At 35.2% G+C, this 23,789-nt stretch overlaps 1 protein-coding gene across 7 annotated transcripts in view; it reads right to left on the bottom strand.

Annotated features, from left to right (window-relative positions):
• Nucleotides 1-1,290: 1,290 nt before the first annotated feature.
• The window catches only part of Mkk4 (MAP kinase kinase 4), an 81,021-nt gene continuing 58,522 nt past the window's right edge, over nt 1,291-23,789 (bottom strand). For 5 of the 7 annotated variants that reach the window (XM_053789348.2, XM_053789351.2, XM_053789352.2 and 2 more), the window contains one exon: nt 1,291-22,823. The gene's annotated coding sequence lies outside the window, so the exon portion shown is untranslated. The remainder of the gene's footprint in view (nt 22,824-23,789) is intronic. The other 2 variants (XR_011393134.1, XM_053789350.2) reach the window with 2 other exon arrangements.

Here is a 23,789-nt window from a genome sequence, read left to right as displayed (position 1 = left end):
TGTAATACGGTGACCAAAACTGTGCAGCATAATCTAAATGAGGCCTAACCAAGGATGTATAGAGTTGAAGAACAACCTGAGGACTCCTATTATTTATGCTTCTTGATATGAAGCCAAGGATTCTATTAGCTTTATTGCGAACACTTATGCACTGTTGTCTTGGTTTCAGATTACTGCTAACCAGAACTCCTAAATCTTTTTCGCAATCCGTAATATTAAGATCTACATTATTTAGTTTATATGTGGCATGGTTATTGTCCTGTCCAACATTTAGAACTTTGCATTTGTCTATATTAAACTGCATCTGCCACTTCTCCGACCACTGCATCAGTCTATTCAAATCTTCCTGGAGTGCTCGAATGTCCTCGTCAGAATGAATTCGACGGCCTATTTTGGTGTCATCGGCAAACTTGCCGATGTCGCTCTTTATGCCCTCATCTATGTCGTTTATGTAGATTGTGAACAGCAGGGGGCCCAACACTGACCCCTGTGGAACACCGCTCGTGACGCTTCCCCACTCTGATTTCTCCCCATTTATGCAAACTCTCTGCTGCCTATTTGTCAACCATGCCTCTATCCAGGAAAAAATTTCTCCTCCTATTCCATGTGCTTTAATTTTCCTCAATAGTCTCTGATGTGGGACCCTGTCAAAAGCCTTACTGAAGTCCATATACACAATATCATATTCATTACCATGATCTACCTCCTCAAATACCTTAGTGAAAAAAGTTAATAAATTCGTAAGGCAGGAACGCCCCTTTGTAAAACCATGCTGAGATTCGTTGATTAATTTATGCTTTTCAAGGTGGCTACGAACTGCCTCGGCAATTATTGATTCCATAAATTTTCCCACTATGGAGGTTAGGCTTATTGGTCTATAGTTCGAAGCTAAGGACCTGTCACCTGTTTTGAAAATAGGTATCACATTTGCCATTTTCCACTTATCTGGCACCATGCCAGTTTGTAGTGATATGTTGAAAAGATTAGCCAAAGGTGTGCTAAGCTCCTCTTTACATTCCTTTAGAACCCTTGCATACAGTTCATCAGGGCCTGGGGATTTGTTAGGTTTTAATTTATCTATTTGCCTAAGGACCATGTCACTTGTGACCCTAATAGTGCACAGTTTATTATCGTCCTGTTCTACATAATTTATCATTACTGGAATAACATCAATAACATCAATAACATCATTAACCTCCCTTGATTATTATTATTATTATAATCAAAAAGAAGTGCAAAACTAACCTCCCTTGAGGACTTATAAAAGACATGAAGCACAAAACAAAAATGTACACTAGTTCTAAACTTTATTTTCCCTAGATTTGTACATATAATATTGATCAAAGTTTTATTATAATGGATATTCTATTTGGGATTATAAAGAGGCCATTTTACTCTCAAACTCAAGACCTCCAAAGACAAGAAGTTCTCATCCAGATGTTGCAACAGTTAAGATACATCTTCAAGAATCATATATATAGTACAACAGTACACAAGATTCTATATACAGTATAGTATTATAAGATTCTAGCAAGGCCAAATTTAAGTTAAACAGGTATTATTTTATAATTCTTTAATGCAAGTTGTAAGTTCCTGTATTATAGAATTATATAAAAAGCTGTTCTTTTTTAGTACAAGTTTGATCAGCAAAAATGAACTAGACATGAGTAATGCCTAGGTATCTTTTTTATGAAGGTATTTTGCTACCCACTGACTCATTTTCAATTCAATACAAAACTTATAAACTGAAGACAAGATGAGGTAATCAGTCTCTCTGCCTTGTAAGTGTGCAGCCCATGAGCTTTCATCATGGACTACAGATTAAGGCTGGGATGATACCAAAATTTTTGCTGATACTGATACCATTACTCAATTTTAGGCTGATACCACTACAATCAAAATTAGCTGTTGCCCACCAATTCCAATACTTTGGGACACCCCATGCTGCACTGTATGACCCGTGTAGGTTTAGAGCTTCATTTTTTATTATATTAATTTGGCACACCCCTAGAATGGACTATTTCTACTGTGTCCAGTTTACAAACTACATATATTAAATTGAAAGTCACTGGTTGGCAAAACATCATAGTAAAGATATCCATGTATTGCACTTGTCTTATTCATCACCTGTTGGTATTGTATACCATTATTGTAGTGACAAAACTGTACATAATGAACAATATTGTGCTTTAGTAGGATTCTCACTATTCATGTGGAGGAAAAAAAAACAGGAGACTCAAACCTTACATATCAGGGTCAGTGATGCTTACTATGAAATTATCAAAACAATAACACCAACAAATTAGCAATTCTTCAAATGATCCATTATTATGACAATCATAATGTCATACCGACAAGTATATACAAGCCAAAAGACTGGCTTCTGAGTGTATGCAAATACATTATACCAATTTATTTGCAGAAAACTTTGTACCAACTGTTTAGTGGTGGTGTTTGCATGTTTTGGTACTAGTTCTTGTAGTTTTTCTTGTACCAAAACAGCTCACAAAGGGCTGCCAGCACATAACTTCTACTGTATTAACAGTTTTATTTGGTTAGCTAAGATTCAAGAGCTTTTAACCTGACATGCCTGTAAATATATCATAAGGATCATGCCAAGTAAATTGAGCAGGCCTTTGACATCAGTTTTAAATTATTAAATTGTCGCCCTTGCAATCAATTTTAAATTATCAAATTGTTTTAGTTTCACAACCAAAAAATGTTTGAGTATCATAAGGCTAGGGTATTGCTAATATTTCCAAGGAGTTGTATGATAAAAGAGTATTTGTATGAAAGATTTAACAGCAATAAAAGATTTTGTTGCTCACACTATTATCCTTATTACATCATTCTAAATCAATGGTTCTCAACTTTTTATCTATGACTGACTGACTTTAGCTTCTCCAAAGTTATTGTGACCCCACTTGAAAATAAAACACCTTAATCATGATCAGCTATTTATTAAAACTAGAAAAATAAGGGAGCCAAGATACTGTATGTGATAAACATATCAATGCAATTTAAGAAGCAATATAAAACCTGAGATTATCAGTTGTATAGTATACAACTGAACCTAAGAATGAACTTTTTTTTTTTTTGTCACTAGTGATGACACTACTACATGACCCCCAAGGAAAATACTTTGCAATCCCCAATTGGAGTTGCAACCCCGGGGTTGAGAACCCCTGATCTAAGTGATGTGCAGGCTTCTAAGAGACTACACTGTTTTCTCACATATGTGAGAAATTAATTCATTCGAAACTTATTATACAAATAAAAGATTTTTAATGCTCTATTTGAAGAAGCACATGTAATGATTAAAGTTGTAAAATGCATCGTAAACTTCATGTTCTTTGCTATAGGAAAGCAAATACAGAAATGCATCTTCAAGAAGTATGTATTAAACAGGGATGAATATCAAAATTAGTGTTATTCTATAGCATGAGGACTAGGATATTCCAGAGGCATTTTTAGTTTATACAGTACTCTGTAAACTAATTGCTTTTCCATGAAATATATTACAGAAGTGTCATCATTGCACTAAACTTTCCTGCTTTCCCTGAATTATTCAAAAGAGCACAGAACATTGCTCAAAAATCTTAACTCACCACTAGTAAATTAAATTTATATAAAAAAAAAAAAATTATATTTACTTTTATTTTGCACCATAATTATATTAAATATACAATTTGTTTCATAAGATAAATAGTGCAGGTTCAAAATTCCAAGTCAATCTAGGTGAAAGTACACATACATTTAGTTTTTAACAGTTAAGAAGTCCAAACTATACTAGTTTCTCTTAGGATTCAGTCTAATTTTCCACCCTAGTATATGTTTCCAAAAAACTGCATTGAAAACAATTTTGCATTTTTTTATCATTGACAAAATGCATCAAAAGCAGTGTGTTGCAAATACTCAAAACCTACCTGGCTGCTATTGTTTGTGAAGAGGTTAGACAATGTTATAAGAAAAATATCCCATAAGAGGAAGCACTGCATTACACTTGAGCTTGATTAGTTTTGTACATGTATATGCAGAGCAATCTTCAAATACAGTGTGATATTGACAGGCTAAGAAGTAAAATAGGCCTTCCCCCAAATAAAGTTATGCACCAAGTAAACTTGCTTTGTTCAAAGACAGTACTTGATCATCAAGTACTCTTAAATCTCTAAGGTAGTCATATTCTTTGTGGATAATATAATCTATCATGTTGAAACTGTCGAAGTAAAAGAAAATGCTTATCAAAAATAAAATGAGAGTGAAAAATGACACTGAAATACATATACAGTGGATCCCCGGCTTACGATATTATTTCATTCCAGAAATATGTTCAGGTGCCATTACTGAACGAATTTGTTCCCATAAGGAATATTGTGAATTAGATTAGCCCATTTCAGACCCCCAAACATACACGTATAAACGCACTTACATAAATACACTTACATAATTGGTCGCATTGGGAGCTGATCGTAAAGCGGGGTCCACTGTATTTGTACGTGGAATAAAGTTTAAGAATTTGGTTTGTATTTTTGGTGAGGAGAATAGGAGAAAAGTAAAAAAAATATTTATGAAAGGAAGATAACTTGCCAAATTTTATTGGCACTTGTGAAAATAGATCTAGAATTCATTAGGAATTTATCATGCATGATAAACTATATACTGTACAGTATCAGCAAGAGTGAAACACAATATAGTGATGATCTTAAAGGACAGATAAACTGATAAGAGCTATGAAGTCAGAATACAGCAGAGCACATGCATTGAAGACAATGTAACAGGACAAGCTTGTGCTGTATGAACATACTGGAAAAATCATGCAATTTACAAAATAAAGGTAAAGTAATATTTAAGGTAAGAAGAAAAGGTGTATGTACTGTATAATAGAACACACGTTCATATATCAGCTTTATAAAGTGTTCTGTTGTCCTTTTATTCTTAAACTAAATATATAATATACATACTGTATGTATATGTATGTATTTAAATATACTTAAATAGTATATTTAAATATATTTAAATCTATGCATTTATAATTTTTTATTTATATTTAAGTACTACACTTGTTATAATGCATGTATTTTATTTCCTACCATCTCTCACTTTTCTGCATTTCCTTCATCTTGTATGATTACCAATTTTATTTTAAAACACAGAATTTGATTCTTGATGAGTTAATGTAAGTTACAGCTTCTTTGTTATATTGTAAGAACTTAATTAGAATGGCTAATCTAATGAATGGATGTTACAGCTGCTGGTTCATCAGCAACTGCAAGTGACAGGTTGTTAATACTTATAATGTTGAGCTGGAGGACAACACAAAAGAAAGAATTGTACCACAGAATATACAAGTTACATCAAAAATTTGTATGGTAAACTATGTGATACAAGAGTGATTTTGTATCATATTCTTGTATTCATGTGTTAAACATGTAATGTATATTGGTGTGTACCATACATGTTTTCTGAATCCATTCAATTATGAAAAAAAAAAAAGACCATAAAACAAGTCAGATATAGAGGTGAGTAAAAATTAAAGGTAAAGTCACGTATTCTAAATTATCAATATTATTATATTTAATAAGCACTAAACCTGTGTCCATCACGTGTTTTGAATATAAGAGCAATGTACAGTACTGGAAAAGACAAGCATCAATAAAAACAAAACTAGTGGTAAACTTCATATTGGGAATGTTGAGCTGTCAACCCAATAATGATGAGTCCAACAAGACTGACTGTGGAGGTGGGAAGGGGGAGGGTGGGGACTGGTTACTTCTGGCTGAAGACCAGATGATGCGATAGACAAAGTGCACTGTTTGTGCCAGCAAGGCAAACATAGTCCCTCTGGTGTTCCTTAAATATCTGAAAGGGGATGGAGACAAAGTTTCACCACTGAATTGGAGATGGCAAGAGAAGCATAAAGTACAGTACGTATACACAAAAGTACATTGGCTACTCAGATCCTTAGATTATTAAATTCATGGAAAAGTGCTACAACCTTGGGATTCATTCATCTGGGGAATGGGAGATAATTAGATCTGATCCAAGGTGAGAGTAGCTGTAATTCCTTAAAACGAGAGCACTTCACATCTACACATCCCCTTGAGTTTCTCCTCACTTCATGTGATCTGTTTCTCTCCCTCACTTGTGACTTGTTAATGATCCATGACAGTCCAAACATCGTTTAAAGGTTTATTTCCAAATTGTGGTTGCGTTGTGAACTATTTCAGCTATGGTATTATCATTTTTGTTCTTCATAATTTAGTTAATGCAGTAATGATCTTTACCTTCCTTTGCATATATGTTTAAGATATTTAATTTTCAGTGACAAAGGTAAAACCTAGTACTTCATGGCCAAATGAAAAATACACGTCTCATTTCTTTCTTGTTGCAATGTATTAACAAGTGAAAAAATGTCTTAAAACACAGTTTTCAAAACAAAAGTCTCTACCTGGCAGAACATACTAGTTTTAATCTAACTGCCATCTTTACTTACATAATGGTGGCTTAGGCAAATACTTTCTATGCAATGATCAGCTCAAAAAGCATCATGCCTTACAAACAGAGCAATACACACAGTGTTTAAGTAGCTGTAGGGAAAACAGTAGGTCGCTGCCAGTTTCTTTTGCCCATGGTCTCTATATATACATTTTTTTTTTTTAAACATACTGGCCATCTCCCACCAAGGAAGGGTAAACCGAAAAAGAAACACTTTCACCATCATCCACACTATCACTGTGTTGCCAGAGGCACGCAGATACAACAGTTTAGATGTCACTCTAAGCAGCAAATATCCCAAACCCCTCCTTTAGAGTGTAGGCATTATACTTCCCACGTCCAGGACTAAAGTCTGGCTAACCAGTTACCCTGAAACCCTTCAAAAATTACCCTGCTCACACTCCAACAACTTGTCAAGTCCCAAAAACAGCTTCCACTCACTCCTATCTAATATGCTCACACATGCCTGCTGTATGCTATATATTATTATTATTATTATTACTACATTCATGGGGAGTACTAAACCCATAGGGGGTTATATAGTGCCTGGGAAAAGGGGAGGCAATAAGGTTCAATCCAAGGAAAGGGAGGAGAGGTTGAATTCTTTGCATTAAAAGCCACAAAGGAGCATCCAGGCATCTCCCTTGAGAGATATAGTGTCTACAGATCTTGCAAAATGTACATATATACACCTTTAAATGTGTCCTCTGTACTGTACAAGCATGCACTCACTTATATGTCCTTGTTCAAATACTGTACCATATAACCTTTTTGACACAGCATCTGGCTGTGAGAATAGTTTCTGTCTCAAAATTAGAGGACATGATTAAACCTTAAATTTAATTACCCACATGGGTTTAGCACTTCATATAATAAAAATAATAATAATAATAAATAATAATAATGTAGAACCTTGTACTGTCTGTGAATTCAGGTGTATTATTGAGGCATTACAGTCACCTGCTTTTAGCCTATATACATTATATTAAGATATTCCTCTTAAATAGCAAAAACAACAACTAACAACTTGCTCATATCATTTTCTATATGCCTACACAATACAGTGGACCCCCGCATAACGATATTATTTCAATCCAGAAGCCTGCTTGGGTGCCGTTATAGACCGAATTTGTTCCTATAAGAAATATTGTGAATTAGATTAGTCCGTTTCAGACCCCCAAAAATACACCTACAAAAGCACTTACAAAAATACACTTACATAATTGGTCGAGTTGGGAGCTGATCATTATGCGGGGGTCCACTGTACTAGCAAGATATAGGAAAAGTCATATCTTATACAAATTGGTTTCATAACTAGCAGCACATGAAAAAATAAACACAGAAGCAGTATAATGTGATTCTTAAAGGATCACATTATACATGTACTGCTTCTGTATTTATTTTTCCATTGTGTTAGTATTTTATACCATTTATTTCCATCTAGCAGCATGTGAAGAGTTAACTCATTACATACTGAGGAAAGACAAGTACTATAATGTACACCTATCCTCATAAGAATACATTATCAGTTAGGTTAACTTAAAGTAAATCAGAGTTAATTTAGTAGTCATGACTTTCAGGTATTTATCCTGTGCATTTTCCCATGTTGTAAGGTACAACACTGAGCTTATGTAGTGTAAGGGTACTGATAATTGTGAACAAAGTGAAGTAGAGTATTCCATGCATCACCCACACCTCACTCTCTGCCTATATATACTGTCTTTTAACCCCTGTATGTTAGAAGTGATCAAGGTCTCAGGGCCGAAATGTTTTCTAATAAATACATCCTAGTGTTTGCTTACGTGTTTTTCTAAACCAACTCCATAACAGTATGAGTATATATATGTCAAATATATGATATACCTCATCATCACATGTATACACTACATCTAAATAGTATACATTATATTCACCTATATTAAAGTTGTGTAATGCATACAGAATTAATTTAAAAATTCCTAGAAATAAACCATAGTTGTAGAAAACTCTAGATTACTATGATTATGTTAATATAAACAACTATACTATACAAAACCTTTCTGTAGTAGTGTAAACATCAACTGGTGTGTACAAAATATACATCACAACTTCACCAATGAGCACATGCTACACGTGGTAACATAAATTAGCCTGAAGTAACATGTTTAAGATCTTAATTGTGTATCTGTGTACATGTGTTGCACCTTCATTCAGCACATTAGCAAGGGAGCATATTTGTACATAAGTGGCTTCATACTCTTCCCTTCCATACACAACCCTCTGTAACTTAAAGCACACCTGCTTCCTCATTCTCTTCACTATACCAATAATCTTCCTATAATCAATACCTTTTTTTGTTACCATAAGCAAGCTCACATTCTTCTTGACTGTTCTTACTGCACCATAAACTCTCAAACATTGTTTAAAATTGTTATTACTCACCATATGTTTAAAACATTCTTCTCTAATCACCACCATCATCAAAACCAAGCTTCTTGACTTTTATATGTTAAAAATTTTCAGAATAAAATGCTAAGTGATTATGATTTTTTTACTTTAGTACCAGCATATCTTATTCAATGCTCAGGGCAAATTCCAAGAATTATAGGGACAGCAGTAAATGAGTTTTGGACTCTTAAGGGAAAAATCAACCACCCCTAAATATAATGGTACATCAGGGTTACAATAAACACTGGTCAGTGTGAGACAGAACCATTCTTCCTTGTTTTTTTTTTCTCTATATGGATTTCTAACTCCTAAATATCTTTACTGATATATCTGCAGCAGGTTTTGTGTGGATTTGTACTCTTGCAGCCTGTCCTGAGGCCAGACTTCGCTATGAAGTGCTCCTACCTGTGACCCACAGGCCTGCACTGGAATTACAACTGGGGTGATCTTGCACATTTTTTCTTTAGCTCTTCAATTAAAATATGTTCCTTCTATATGCGTACATTTTGTTTAATATACTTTCCTGATATTTTGATGAAAGTGTTTCTTCTTTTCCAGGTGATCCTACCTCAGTGGGAAATGGCCGATGTGCTAATAAAAATAATAATATTGATATAGCTATCTTGCCCTCTGCAAGTCTATGATTTCTTAAGCAAAACTGACTTTTAACAGACTCTAATGCTCTCCTTTCACAATTATACCTGCTGGTACAGTTTACTCCTCCAACCCTTAACATCAACACCCTTTGTCATGCAGTGCTAAATCTCACACAGGTTTAGCATTATTTCAAATATAATTATACTACAGTAATTTGTTTATTACTACATTTAATAATAATACCATTCTGTTTATTACAGGCTAGCTAGCCAGGTGGGAGGCTTCCTTCACTTATGGGTTGCAGACTAGTCAGTCAATGTTTTACATACTGGGTCGAGGGCAGTGTACAATACAGTATGCTTGCTTTAACAATAAATTGGAAAAAAAATCCTCTTTTTTTTTTAACACGTCGGCCATTTCCCGAGGCAGATTGATCCAAAAAGAAAGAAAAACCCAAGAAGAAAGAAAAAACTTTCATTGTTCAACACTTTCACCATCATTCACTCAGTTACAACAGTTTAGATGTCACTCCAAACAGCCAATATCCCAAACCCCTCCATTAAAGTGCAGGCATTGTACTTCCCACCTCCAGGACTCAAGTCCAGCTAACCGGTTTCCCTGAATTCCTTCACAAAATATTACCCTGCTCACACTCCAACAGCTCGTCAGGTCCCAAAAACCATTCGTCTCCATTCACTCCTATCTAACATGCTCACACATACTTGTTGTATGTTCAAGTCTCTTGCACACAAAAACATCTTTTACCCCCTCCCTCCATCCTTTCCTAGGACCCCTACCCCTCCTTCCCTTCACTACAGATTTACACACCCTTCAAGTCATCCAATTTTACTCTACTCACTCTAAATGACCAAACGACACCTCCTAATTTCCACACTACGAATTCTCTGCATAATATATACACCACGCATTGCCCTTAGACATGACATCACTGCCTCCAGCCTCCTCCTTGCTGTAGCATTTACAACCCATGCTTTGCACTCATATAAGAGTGTTGGTATCACTATACTCTCATACATTCCCTTCTTTGCCTCCATGAATAAAATTCTTTTTTTTTTTTTTTATTATCACACTGGCCGATTCCCACCAAGGCAGGGTGGCCCGAAAAAGAAAAACTTTCACCATCATTCACTCCATCACTGTCTTGCCAGAAGGGTGCTTTACACTACAGTTTTTAAACTGCAACATTAACACCCCTCCTTCAGAGTGCAGGCACTGTACTTCCCATCTCCAGGACTCAAGTCTGGCCTGCCGGTTTCCCTGAACCCCTTCATAAATGTTACTTTGCTCACACTCCAACAGCACGTCAAGTATTAAAAACCATTTGTCTCCATTCACTCCTATCAAACACGCTCACGCAAATACCTCAATGCACCATCCACCTTTTTTCCTTCATCAGTTCTATGGTTTACCTCATCCTTCATAAACCCATCCACTGACATCCCAAATATGTACACATTCACTTCTTCCAAACTCCCTCCCTCCAATGTGATATCCAATTTTTCTTTATCTAACTCATTTGATACCCTCATCACCTTACTCTTATCTACGTTTACTTTCAACTTTCTCCCTTTACACACAACACTATGAAGAATAGATATTCTCCATAATGGTAACAAATCAAAGTTTAAATTTCTGGATCCTATATTATCACCATACTCTGTCTTAATATTTTATATTTACTCAGATCTATAGTAAAAAACATAAAAGCTTTAATAATTATGCAAAGATAAATAAAATAAATGTGCTGGACATTTCAAATTTAACACAATAGAAACTTCCACCTAGTTTTGAAGGGAGATATAAAGTTGTATATATAAGTACATAGTTATGAAGAGGAAATTATTTTTCAAATTCCAGATTGACAAATGAACAAATGTTTGCCAACCACATACTCAATGATGCTGTGTGATAGTTTCGGATGAATATAATTCCAGCAAATTATGTGATTAAGCTAATTTTCTCAAAATCAGTCTTATAAAATTGCATTATTTTACAATTCTCATGCACTCGACCATGGGCACTACCATATACCGTAAAAATTTTTTGGTTTTTGCTAGCTCTGTTTTTGTTGTACAGACTTTCACAAAATATTCAAAAGTTAAACATAACTGTACTATCCAATGGTGTACAGAAAAGACATGCATAATATAATGAAAGTTTCTATGATCTTTGAGATAAGCAAAAATGAGAAATGCTGTACTCAAAAAACAGCAAAATTTCAGAAAACTTTCTCTAGAAAATCATTTTTCAGACCACAGTTCAACAGAGGCCATCAGGACATCTGCTGGGATTAGGGAATATGCAGAGCGAGTTTGATCATGTTCTAATATGTGTAGTTTCTCCAATTCCGAGGCTGACCACTCTCCTCTACCACCGTGACAACACACAATTAACTAAAGCTGTCTACCAGGGGATTACACACTCAATTACTATGTGCACCTTAGAGGATACACAGGTTTAGAAAGTTTCAAGCCAAAGCAATTACTTTTTGGTAGACAGCAACCACCCAGGGAGGTACTACCATCCTGCCAAGTGAATGTAAAACAAAAGCCTGTAATTGTTTTACATGATGGTAGGATTGCTGGTGTTTTTTTTTGTCTGTCTCATAAATATGCAAGATTACAGGTATGTCTTGCTACTTCTACTTACACTTAGGTCACACTACACATACATGTACACGTTTATTTATACACACTCATCTGAGTTTTCTTTGATTTTATCTTAATAGTTCTTGGTCTTATTACTTTTCCTTTTATATCCAAGGGGAAGTGGAATAAGAATCTTTCCTCCGTAAGCCATGTGTGTTGTAAAAGCCAACTAAAATGCCGGGAACAATGAGCTAGTAACCCCTTTTCCTGTAAAGACTACTAAAAAGAATAAGAAGAAAATTGTCAAAGTGGGATGTCCGAATGTGCGTGGATGTTGTGCAAATGATAAGAAAGAGATGATTGTGGATGTTATGAATGAGAAGCTGGATGTCCTGGCTTTAAGTGAAACAAAGCTGAAGGGAGTGGGAGAGTTTCAGTGGAGAGGAATAAGTGGGATTAGGTCAGGGGTTTCAAATAGAGTTAGAGCTAAAGAAGGAGTAGCAATAATGTTGAAGGATAAGATATGGCAGGAAAAGAGGGGCTATAAATGTATTAATTCAAGGATTATGCGAAGTAAAATAAAAGTTGGATGTGAAAAGTGGGTTATAGTAAGTGTATATGCACCTGGAGAAGAGAGAAGTGTAGAGGAGAGAGAGAGAGATTTTGAGAAATGTTGAGTGAATGCGTGGGGAGTTTTGAACCAAGTGTGAGAGTACTTGTGGTTGGGGATTTCAATGCTAAAGTGGGTAAAAATGTTGTGGAGGGAGTAGTAGGTAAATTTGGGGTGCCAGGGGTAAATGTAAATGGGGAGCCTATAATTGAGCTATGTGTAGAAAGAGATTTGGTAATAAGTAATACATATTTTATGAACAAGAGGATAAATAAATATACAAGGTATGATGTAGCACGTAATGAAAGTAGTTTGTTAGATTATGTATTGGTGGATAAAAGGTTAATGGGTAGGCTCCAGGATGTACATGTTTATAGAGGGGCAACTGATATATCGGATCATTATTTAGTTGTAGCTACAGTTAGAGTAAGAGGTAGATGGGAAAAGAGGAAGGTGGCAACAAGAAAGAGGGAGGTGAAAGTGTATAAACTAAGGGAGGAGGAAGTTTGGGTGAGATATAAGCGACTATTGGCAGAAAGGTGGGCTAGTGCAAAGATGAGTAGTGGGGGGGTTGAAGAGGGTTGGAATAGTTTTAAAAATACAGTATTAGAATGTGGGGCAGAAGTTTGTGGTTAAAGGTGGGTGGGGGCAGGAGGAAAGAGGAGTGATTGGTGGAATGATGAAGTAAAGGGTGTGATAAAAGAGAAAAAGTTAGCTTATGAGAGGTTTTTACAAATCAGAAGTGTTATAAGAAGAGGAGAGTATATGGAGAGTAAAAGAAAGGTGAAGAAAGTGGTGAGAGAGTGCAAAAGGAGAGCAGATGATAGAGTGGGAGAGGCACTGTCAAGAAATTTTAATGAAAATAAGAAAAAATTTTTGGAGTGAGTTAAACAAGTTAAGAAAGCCTAGGGAACGTATGGATTTGTCAGTTAAAAACAGAGTAGGGGAGTTAGTAGATAGGGAGAGGGAGGTATTAGGCAGATGGCGAGAATATTTTGAGGAACTTTTAAATGTTGAGGAAGAAAGGGAGGCGGTAATTTCATGCACTGGCCAGGGAGGTATACCATCTTTTAGGAGTGAAGAAGAGCAGAATGTAAGTGTGGGGGAGGTACGTGAGGCATTACGTAGAATAAAGGGGGTAAAGCAGTTGGAACTGATGGGATCATGACAGAAATGTTAAAAGCAGGGGGGATATAGTGTTGGAGTGGTTGGTACTTTTGTTTAATAAATGTATGAAAGAGGGGAAGGTACCTAGGGATTGGCAGAGAGCATGTATAGTCCCTTTATATAAAGGGAAGGGGGACAAAAGAGATTGTAAAAATTATAGAGGAATAAGTTTATTGACTATACCAGGAAAAGTGTACGGTAGGGTTATTATTGAAAGAATTAGAGGTAAGACAGAATGTAGGATTGCGGATGAGCAAGGAGGTTTCAGAGTGGGTAGGGGATGTGTAGATCAAGTGTTTACATTGAAATATATATGTGAACAGTATTTAGATAAAGGTAGGGAAGTTTTCATTGCAGTTATGGATTTAGAAAAGGCATATGGTAGAGTGGATAGGGGAGCAATGTGGCAGATGTTGCAAGTACATGTATATGGAATAGGTGGTAAGTTACTAAATGCTGTAAAGAGTTTTTATGAGGATAATGAGGCTCAGGTTAGGGTGTGTAGAAGGGAGGCAGACCACTTCCTGGTAAAAGTATGTCTTAGACAGGGATGTGTAATGTCACACATGTGACATTGTCAATGGTCCAAGTAGGACCGAAACGTCGTCGTAAGCTTCTCTCGTTTATGTGCGGGTTATTTGTGTATCGTTCCAGCCATGGTATTGTGCCTTTTTTGTTATTTATGTGTAATGTCACCATGGTTGTTTAATATATTTATAGATGGGGTTGTAAAAGAAGTAAATGCTAGGGTGTTTGGGAGTGAGGCGGGATTAAATTATGGGGAATCAAATACAAAATGGGAATTGACACAGTTACTTTTTGCTGATGATACTGTGCTTATGGAAGATTCTAAAGAAAAATTGAAAAGGTTAGTGGATGAGTTTGGGAGTGTGTGTAAAGGTAGAAAGTTGAAAGTGAACATAGAAAAGAGTAAGGTGATGAGGGTATCAAATGATTTAGATAAAGAAAAACTGGATATCAAATTGGAGAGGAGGAGTATGGAAGAAGTGAATATTTTCAGATACTTGGGAGTTGACGTGTCGGATTATGGATTTATGAAGGATGAGGTTAATCATATAATTGATGAAGAAAAAAAGGTGAGTGGTGCGTTGAGGTATATGTGGAGTCAAAAAACGTTATCTATGGAGGCAAAGAAGGGAATGTATGAAAGTATAGTAGTACCAACACTCTTATATGGGTGTGAAGCTTGGGTTGTGAATGCTGCAGCGAGGAGGTGGCTGGAGGCAGTGGAGATGTCCTGTCTAAGGGCAATGTGTGGTGTAAATATTATGCAGAAAATTCGGAGTGTGGAAATTAGGAGAAGGTGTGGAGTTAATAAAAGTATTAGTCAGAGGGCTGAAGAGGGGTTGTTGAGGTGGTTTGGTCATTTAGAGAGAATGGATTAAAGTAGAATGACATGGAGAGCATTTAAATATGTAGGAGAAGGAAGGCGGGGTAGGGGTCGTCCTCGAAAAGGTTGGAAGGAAAGAGTAAGGGAGGTTTTGTGGGCGAGGGGCTTGGACTTCCAGCAGGCGTGCATGAGCATGTTCGATAGGAGTGAATGGAGACGAATGGTATTTGGGACCTGACAATCTGTTGGAGTGTGAGCAGGGTAATATTTAGTGAAGGGATTCAGGGAAACCAGTTATTTTTATATAGCCGGACTTGAGTCCTGGAAATGGAAGTACAATGCCTGCACTCTAAAGGAGGGGTTTTGGGATATTAGCAGTTTGGAGGGATATGTTGTGTATCTTTATACGTATATGCTTCTAAACTGTTGTGTTCTGAGCACCTCTGCAAAAACAGTGATTATGTGTGAGTGAGGTGAAAGTGTTGAATGATGATGAAAATGTTTTCTTTTTGGGGATTTTCTTTCTTTTTGGGTCACCCTGCCTTGGTGGGAGATGGCCGACTTGTTGAAAAAAAAAAAATGGTAGAATTTAAAATATTGTTGATGAAACCATTAGGTAATCCTGTTCAGGTGTGGACAACTATTAACATAATGTGACCGGAAAAATAATGACACCGCAGTGTGGTTGCCAAAGCATTTCAAGATGAGATATGCTGGATATAACTGCTTCAGCTGTTGGTTTCTGGAGAATGAACACTGAATGTGTATTGGCAGCCTTTTAATCCAGCACATTTGCACATGTTGTACATTATAACATCAGTATAACGAAAATGCAATTATATCACTTCTCATCCTATTTCTACAACCCAATCAATTAGAATTCTGATTAATTCCAAATTTGCAAAATCAAATCATCTAGGAGACTAATTATACAAATATCCCTTTGGAATCCTTATTGTATAAGAGGATTATTAATAACTGTTTCAGTGAGACTCGATCATACGACTCCACATTACCCAGTAATCAATCAAATAAAACAACAGACATGGTAATCCTGATTATCCAATAAACAATAGTCTCAATTTCAAATATTTTGTTCATAAACTAGAATATTTGTCAACTATAATCCACGAAAATTAGAAATTTTCATTAGGCAAGTCTTGAACATAATGCATCAAGCCAACCAATAGAATGATTACCTATGACTGGTCAACCAAACTATGCCAATCACACCCTTTGTGCTAATGTAATTTAATCCATTAAAATATGAAAGAGTTTACGAGAATTTTCCATACTCTACTGACGCCTAAATTTACGAGACAAATTAAATTTTATCACATAGTAATACACACAATACTGTATTATGAATCCAGCACATTTGCACATGTTGTACATTATAACATCAGTATAATGACAATTTGACAATCTATAATGAGCCAGACCTGATATGTCATTATGAATAATACCATATAATCATTCAGTACTTACAAAATCCAACTATGAATTAGTTACTGAGGAGTCTCAATACTATGGTGCAATAAATGAGTTTTTTTCTTAGAATATAATAAATATAATTAAAAATTAAAATACTAATACATGAAAAAGTAGACACAATGCAAAAAAAGAAAACTTATTGAATACAGATATAAAGCGCAGAAAGAACATAAACTAATGACAAAGAGAGAGGCAGAAGAAGTTTATAATACAAGAAAAAAGCTGATTACAAACACATGAAAAATCAACAACATAATGAATAAAAGTCATGTAGTTTATCCTAGAATAAGTAAACAAACAATTTTGCAGTAATTTAAAAAGTTTTCACGAGAAATAATTATTCATTACACTGGAAGCTCCAACACTGGATAAAAAAGTTCTTTAGGACTCATGATAATCTCACTCAGGACATCAGTGTAGAAATGAATCATTAACTACAGAGTTTATCAGGATTCTTTAGGTGCCATAAGTTGTTATTGTATTTTTATTGACCCACAAATGATTTTATGATCTCAGTTGTTGTAGTATACAGGTCAGAGGACAAATGATCACGTGGCTCCAACAAAAATTTTATTACACTGTGGGGAGGGTTATGAAGTAACTGAAAAATTAAAGATGTTTTAAACAACTTTCAGTGTTTGTGCAATCAAGGAATTGTTTTGCTAAGGTAAACATATATGGAGAATGCCATAAAAACAGCGAGGAAGAGCCTAAGGTTTATGGATGTGTATGAAGTCATGGCTCATACAAGAAATATACAGCCTGTTTACAAGCTGTATCACAAAATGTTGAAAAAATACACATGCAGGTAGTAATTACTAATTATTTCTCTATAACATTTTAATTGACCGATCAACTAAGAGTACTGTTTGCTGGTTTTACAAGCACAACAGGTGTTCAGAAATAGGAACAAGAGAAGAATAATTAATTAAGAGTTCTCAAGACAATGCAAGGCAGGTACAATACTGTTTCTTTCAATAAAATTCAATTAGCCCTTCCTTCTCTCCTCTAGTAAACCTTATCAGGGTGTGTACTGAAAATTTGTAATGAACAAATGTAACAATTCAATGGAGAGACCGGATTTAAACTCTGTGGTTGAGTGGGTAATGGGGTGGGCTGGTAAATTCAAAGCAAGAGTTCAAATACTGTCACTCCCTTGAATCATCAAAGTACAAGTGCTGTATGTCAAATGTATTACCAGTCTAATTTTTTTAATGTACTGGCCATCTCCCATCGAGGCAGGGTGACCTAAAAAGAAAAAGAAAAGTTTTCTTTTTCACATTTAGTAATTCATACAGGAGAAGGGGTCACTAGCCCCTTGCTCCCCTTTAATTTTATTAATGGATGGATTATGATTCAAAGATCTATACAACATCCAGATAGCAGTTTATAAACAGAAACACAGTTTAAAGAATTATATGTAATTTGTACAAGACTTTCTCAAAACCTAAAATTGTGGTACTGCAAGTAAGAATTAGATGCGACAAAGGTGTTCCTTAATATTAATTATGATTACAAAAGGTTATTGAAATAAGAGTGTAAAATTAACCATGAATATGGATTTATTTTTAAATAACCAATGGAATAATCAGTATTGTATGATCCACATCAATGCCCCAGATCTTGACATGTTAGAATTTGACTCATTTTAATAAAATCACAACCCGAATAATTGATGACCCTACTTGAGTGTAGTGTTATCATCAATTAGTTGACTGACAACAAGTAGTGAAAGTAGCGCTGGGTTACTCAGAATGCGACCAACCAGCAACCTTATAAAAACAGACCACATACATGTGTCAGAGATAAGAAAAATTATACAACCAGTACAGACAAGAGTACTACACCTGGTGCAATAAAAGACTTTTCAAAATGATGAAAAGATGAAAAAATAAGTCAACATGATCAACCTCCAAGGGATAACTACCAAACAAACAATGAATTACAGTATTGTACTTCCATTCTTATTTTTCGTCTTCTCAAAATATAAATACTGTAAATAAAACAAATTAAATTCAAACAATGTATTGCATTAATAACTTCACCTATAATCATGAGGCTGTAGAGCATTCTGAAATCTATTCAAAGAGAAGACAGAGTTACATCAACAAGAAGGCAGGTAGGACGGACAGTGGCAAAACATGGCTACTCTGTCGAGGGCAAACAAGCTTAACATGAGAGAATAACTTATCTCTTGTAACCTGGAGTTAACTTCTTCATATTACTAACAACTGGGACTGGTCCTTTATCATCATTCATCCCCTTCACCTGAAATATTATTACCATGGTTTAGAAAATCTTATTCCCATGCTCATTGCATAGATAAAATAGACAAATTATAACCATACTGTAATATGTATACAGTACATGCTAAAATGTATTTTTGATCAACAAGTACGTATCTTGATAATACATTTTAATATAAAGAAGGACACTGGTAAGTACAGATGCCATAATTATATCTCACTTCCTCCTATATTTCAGTTTTCATGTATTCATTTCACTAGCCAGCTAATATAGACAATGTAAATACAAGCAAGGTAGTGAACTAATTTTATAGACACTTCACTGTACAGGTGTCCCTTGCTTTATGCATTTGATGCATTCCAGGCCCATGGTAGTTGTATTAATCTCAATCAAGTCATCAACGCTTAATTCCACAAAATAAGAATCTAATACTTTTTTGTGAACTGCACCAATTGCACACAACAAAATGTAAAGTATATCATGTATACAGAATCACCAATAGAAATGGGACATCACATAATAAATTCACATAAAGCAAACCTATATAAAGCGAGGGGGAAACCTGTACTATTAGCTTTTTCAAGTCTACAGAAAACCACACACATAAGCGCACAGAAGAAGCAACAGCACCAGTGGGACACATTACAATATTTTATCGATCACATGTCCAAGGAGAAGGAATGGGATTAGTACATCTTGAGTACAGATGTTAAGATTATCAGTGCCTGTACACAAGGACCTTCTGTATACATGTGATTCACAAATATGTAATCCCATCTGTCCCCATTTTTCCTCTTTACTTTGGGTTTTAAGTATTTTGGGTAAACATGAAAAAGTTTGTGCAGTAACTATCTGTTATATAGATTCCCTACCCTACATAAGAGTTTATTTACTACTTGTTCACACGTGTTGTTATTGAGCAATATAGACAAATTTGTTTACTGTAAACATTGCTCCATTGGAACACTGGATTACATTACACAAGAGGTGACCAACCACACGAGGCAGTGATGAGTGTTTTGTGTACTACCTATAAGGTAAAACTAAAAAAAATTAGATGAAATATCTTCACAGCCAAACTAAGCAAAACTAAATATTCAGTTCGGTTCTTAGTTGTACATTGATTATTGGATGTTCTCTACTGATATCTCATGCACAAGCCATGGCAAGGAAATTAACGGTGCATATTGTCTTTACTCAATATTTTCCTAAAATATCTACTTCAGGCAAGATGACCTTTTAAGTCAATGTGGATTCTAAAAGCAATATTCTAATAAGACTATCTAGCTGATATTTAAGTGATTTCAAATTGTTTATAAGTAGTATTGTACATGCAAAGTGAGATAATCAACTTTGGTCTTGATAGCAAGTTAACATATTGTGAATTAGCTTTTGCCTCTAGTTTTAACAAACTACTCACATAATTTTTCTAAATCAAATGCAGTATAGTCATCAGTATGCATACTGCACAAAGACCAATAACATACAGCAAACATGAGATATAGTGCCTACTACAGACCATAATCAACTTTACTACACAAGGCTATGTGCATGGACTATTACTCGTACTAATTAAAGCAATGTGCCGGGATTGATTTCAATCAAACTACTCTATGTAATGTTACCATATGAATCCTCTCACCTGCAAAAAGCAAGAATCCATTAATTCTCTATATGTAATAACAAACAAGTAGCTACCTACTGAGTCTTTCAAAAGACCATTTCTAATTAATCCAGACTGCATGTGGGAGGTAGCAAGCACACAATAACATCACTACCAATTCCTCATTCAGTGACATATCAGTTACTTTTGTCAAAAATAGTCAAATGTCAAACATGTTAACGTCTCTTCATTTTAAGTTCTTTCTCCAGTTGCTGCCCAAATATGCTTTGAAATCCATTTGTCATTTCATCCTATAACAAGTTTAAAATGTATAACTGCCTTTAAAATTGTTTACAAAAATTAATGAGGACATTCAGTTAAGACATTCAAATACAGAGGTATACAGAGGTTATGAACACATTATTCATTTGAAAAAATCTACAATCACCATTAGTTGACAACAGTCCACAGGTGGTGAGTGTTCCCAGCAGTAAAAAGTTTAAGTAACAAAATGAACTGCTCATCTGTCTTGTCAGGACAGAGGGAAGTGACTGACAACTGCTTCCCAGTGTCACGATAGGATAGAACTTGCATCATTATAAAGAAATTCTTAGAGGAAGTGATCTTGAATTTCTTAATAACCAAAGAAAGAAGTTCACTTCCTTATTAGTAAAAACTTGGCATACAATGGAACATTATGGACTGTCACTACAAGACCACTCCAAATGTTGTTAAACATTACAGTATCTTAATGCCATCAATTTCATATTGTATGTAGTTTAACAAAATTTTCTGTCTAATCTTAATTAGGCCCATGAGGAGGAGAGAGAGAGAGAGAGAATATTTAAAATACTTTTGTTTATTATGGAACACAGGTGACTGGAACAATATTGTCTGAAAATAATACTCTGGCAAGAGCTCCTCACAAGCCATGACAAATTAAGTGCAGTGTATTAATTTGATCTGAGCTCAGTGATGGTGGTCCTCATCATGTTCACAATGATGGAGGAGCCTTCCACTTGTAATCTCTTAAGGTAATTATACTGGGAATCACACATATTGAAGAGGTTAACTGGTGAAACTAATAACACATTAAACCAATGGCATTATTATCTCTTCAATTTTGAGAAAAACTTTTGCAACCAAAGAAAAATAATTATGACCAACATTTGCAAAACTGCAAAGGCAGATTAAAAATTAACTTGGCTTTCATTCTTTACTTTCACAACTGTTATGCAGGAACATGAAAAACTCAGATTACATTCATTCTTGTTAATTAGAAACAAAGCAAAATATTTATAATAAAAAACAAGACCATGAAATGTTATTTTAAACCCAATATATTTGTGTCCGTATTGGGATAACAGTAACCCAAGAACCATAGCAAAGTAATTAAAGTGTCTTTTAGGAAGTTATGTTCCTATCATCCATGTGCACGTACTCACACAAACTGTTCTAGAAATCACCCTAGGGATCTGTGGTTCAACACCCTATACAATAAATAAATAATTTTTTTAAATCATAATCACACTATATAACAATGGCACTAAAAATAGTCATCTTCCTAAATATTTATAATCTAAATGTGTTATGATATAATTATTTTTACGAGGTTATGTCACTTTTTTTGTCTTTTTATTACATCAGGGAACACAGTCAAGTTCATCAGGAAAGTATACCGTTAATAATGGCAACTCTAAAGTCACTCAAATTTTCATCTAAGGAGCTAGGCATCAGAAATGCCATTATGAAGAGCATCTAAAATTAGCTCACTCAAGAAAGCCTCAGCAAGCATCCAAGTGCACTAATACCTTGCCCACCTCCATACCCAACAGTGCCAAGTACCTTATAGACCGATGTGTCATGCTGTATTTTGTAAGTAACTTGCACGTTAAAGGCTTCACTACATACTCTATATCAGAAAAGGTTCTTACCAATTATGGCTTTCTTCAGGAGTTGCTCTTCTCAATTCTGTAACAATTTCATATCTGACATACTTATTTTACTTTTCTAAAACTAAATTCATCCCACTGGGTAAAACATCACAGTAAATTAATATGTGCCAACTTGCTGCCATTTAGTGCCTGCCTATGCCTTGCTGCAGCTGAGCTGGCATTCTCAATCCAATAGTTGATGTGCTTGCTGGTGTAACCCATGGTACACAAAAATAAATGCCGCACTGCCTGAACCTCCATCTTGCACTAGTCAACTTCTCTCATAGTCCTGTGGAGACAACACACACTAAATTTTAAAGGCAGAGGATAACACATAACAGGAAGCTTTGTCTGTTAAGGATGACTTGCTCACTTTTTAATCAGACTCCATAAAATTATATAATTGTCTGAGAACAGTATTTACCCGACTAAACAGAAAAATGTGAATTTTAAGCTTTGTCTGCAATACTGAATGCTTCCCAGTGAATATAATGAAAAGGATTAAGGATACAATTTCACAAAAATATAGCACATTAGAGGTTTTTACAAAGCAAATGTGCTATAGCGAGGGTGAAGTACAGTAGGGCCCCACTTATTTGGCAGGTTAGGTTCCAGGCTACTTCCAAAAAGCAGACTTCGCCGGAAAGCAGAACTCCATTTTTTCTATTTATAAATGCATATAAATGCCAGATAACAAGTTTACACTAACATATATTAAGTTAGCAATAGAACTAGGCATTAAAAAGTAAAATACACACACAGTACACTCATTATTTACCTCAAAATATTTGTAGTCTTAATGTAGGGCAAAAGGTGAGTAGTATTTACCTTAAGAAGTCAGGTGTGGTAGCCCTCCTGGCCACCCCACCCACACATACTATACTACGATGCTTAAAGCTCCCTAGAGCGATAAAATGCATATACAGTACAAGTATTATTTTTTTTTTTTTTTAATGGTCTTAATGTAGGGTGAGAGGTGAAAAGTATTTATTTGTAGAAAGTCATGTGGGAGGTATGGCATCCTGCCCGGGCACTCCCACCTACTACGACATTAAGCTCCCAAGAGCGATAAAATACATATACAGTGGACCCCCGGTTTATGATATTATTTCATTCCAGAAGTATGTTCATTGCCAGTACTGACCGAATTTGTTCCCATAAGGAATATTGTGAATTAGATTAGTCCATTTCAGACCCCCAAACATACACATACAAACGCACTTACATAAATACACTTACATAACTGGTCGCATTG

This window comes from Cherax quadricarinatus, chromosome 44 (assembly GCF_038502225.1).
Source record: "Cherax quadricarinatus isolate ZL_2023a chromosome 44, ASM3850222v1, whole genome shotgun sequence".
Taxonomy (NCBI): Eukaryota; Metazoa; Arthropoda; class Malacostraca; order Decapoda; family Parastacidae; genus Cherax; species Cherax quadricarinatus.
This window is presented reverse-complemented; position numbering and strand designations above follow the sequence as displayed.